The sequence below is a fragment of the Ornithorhynchus anatinus genome, chromosome 17, assembly GCF_004115215.2.
Source record: "Ornithorhynchus anatinus isolate Pmale09 chromosome 17, mOrnAna1.pri.v4, whole genome shotgun sequence".
NCBI lineage: Eukaryota > Metazoa > Chordata > Mammalia > Monotremata > Ornithorhynchidae > Ornithorhynchus > Ornithorhynchus anatinus.
The window spans coordinates 42,294,631-42,296,329 of NC_041744.1; the positions used below are offsets into that span (position 1 = coordinate 42,294,631).

The 1,699-nt window shown below is 45.1% G+C and overlaps 1 non-coding gene across 1 annotated transcript; it reads left to right on the forward strand.

The window, feature by feature from the left end:
- The first annotated feature begins 1,561 nt into the window (after positions 1-1,561).
- LOC114818126 lies at positions 1,562-1,699 on the forward strand. Its single transcript, XR_003765947.1, has one exon. It is a non-coding gene; the product is annotated as a small nucleolar RNA SNORA7 (small nucleolar RNA).

Sequence of the window (1,699 nt, forward strand, 5' to 3'; positions counted from 1 at the left end):
AGAACAGTGCTTTGTACATAGGAAGCCCTTGATAAATACCATCATCATCATTATTATTATTATCATTATCCTTCTTTCATGTCTCTCATTCAACCCACATAGTCAACCTGTCACAAACTTGTTGGGTCAACCTTCAAAATACTGCTAAAATCTGCCCTTTCCACTCCATCCAAACTGCTATTATGTTCATCCAAACACTCATCCTACCCAGCCTTGATTATTACATCATCCTCCTTGCTGACGTCCCAACCTCCTGTCTCTCCCCACTCCACTCCATCCTTCACTCGACTGCCTGAATCATTTTCCTGCATCAATGTTCAGTCCATGTTTCCCCTCCCCCCAAGGGTCTCCAGTGGTTGCCCATCCGCCTCTGCATCAAACAGAAACTCCTTATCATAAACTTTAAAGCACTCAATCACTTTACTCCATCATACCTTACCTCCCTGACTTCCTACTACAACTCGACACCCACTCTTTACTCCTCTAATGCCAATCTACTGATTAGACTCACTGTACCTCTTGCCCACATCCTGCCTCTGATCTGGAACTCCCTCCCTCTTCAGATACGACTGACAATCCCTCTCCCTGCCTTCAAAACCTTACTAGAAACATCTAATCATCATCGATGGTATTTATTCAGTGCTCACTAGGCACAGGACACTACATTAAGCATTTGGGATAGTACAACGGATTTAGCAGACGCGTTCCTTGCCCCCAACGAGCTCACAGTCTAGTGTGGGGAGACAAACATTACTACAAAAAAAAAATTATAATATATGATTTAAATATTTGTATATAAGTGCTGCTTGGTTGAGGATGAGTCAAATATCAAATACCCAAATGTCACAGATCCCATAGACACGCAGAAAGAAAAGGGAGCCAGGAAAATGAGGGCTTAATTGGGGAAGGCCTCTTGAAGGAGATGAGACCTTAATAATGCTTTGAAGGGGACAGTGCTGATCTGATATATATAGAGGGAGAAGGGGTTCCAGGCTTAGCATTGAAGACGTGACAAAGGGGTCGGTGGAGAGATAGATGAGATGGAGCACAGTGAGTAAACTGGCACTAGAGTGAAGGGTGCCAGGTGGAGAGATAGATGAGATGGAGCACAGTGAGTAAACTGGCACTAGAGTGAAGTGTGCCAGCGGCTGGTAGGATGGGATGAGCCGATTGGGTGCTTTAAAGTCAAAGGTAAGAAGTTTTTGTTTCATGTGGAGGTTGGTGGGCAGCGACTGGAGGTTCTCGAGGAGTAAGGAGCCACAGACTGAATGTGTTTTTAGAAAAATGATTCTAAAATCATTTTTAGATTCAAGCAGCAGAATGGAGTGGGGAGAGACACGAAGCAGGGAGGTCAGCAAAGAGGTTGATGCAGTAATCAAGGCAGGGTAGGATGAGTGTTGGGATTTACGTAATAGCAGTTTGGGTGGAGAGGAAAGAGTGGACTTCGGCAATGTTGTGAAGGTCAAACCGACAGGATTTGGTGACAGATTGAATATGTGGGTGGAATGAGAGAGATGAGTCAAGGACAATGCCAAGATTACAGCTGGCGAGATAGGGAGATCCCCTTTCGGGGTCACATCTGGAGAGTTTCCAGCACTCTACCTGTCTCGATTAAGGGAAGGAGAGTCAAGCAGAGGCATATCCATTCCATTCCTAGTTTGAGCAGTGGTTAGCGAGTGGAAGGCATTCTGCTACAGGT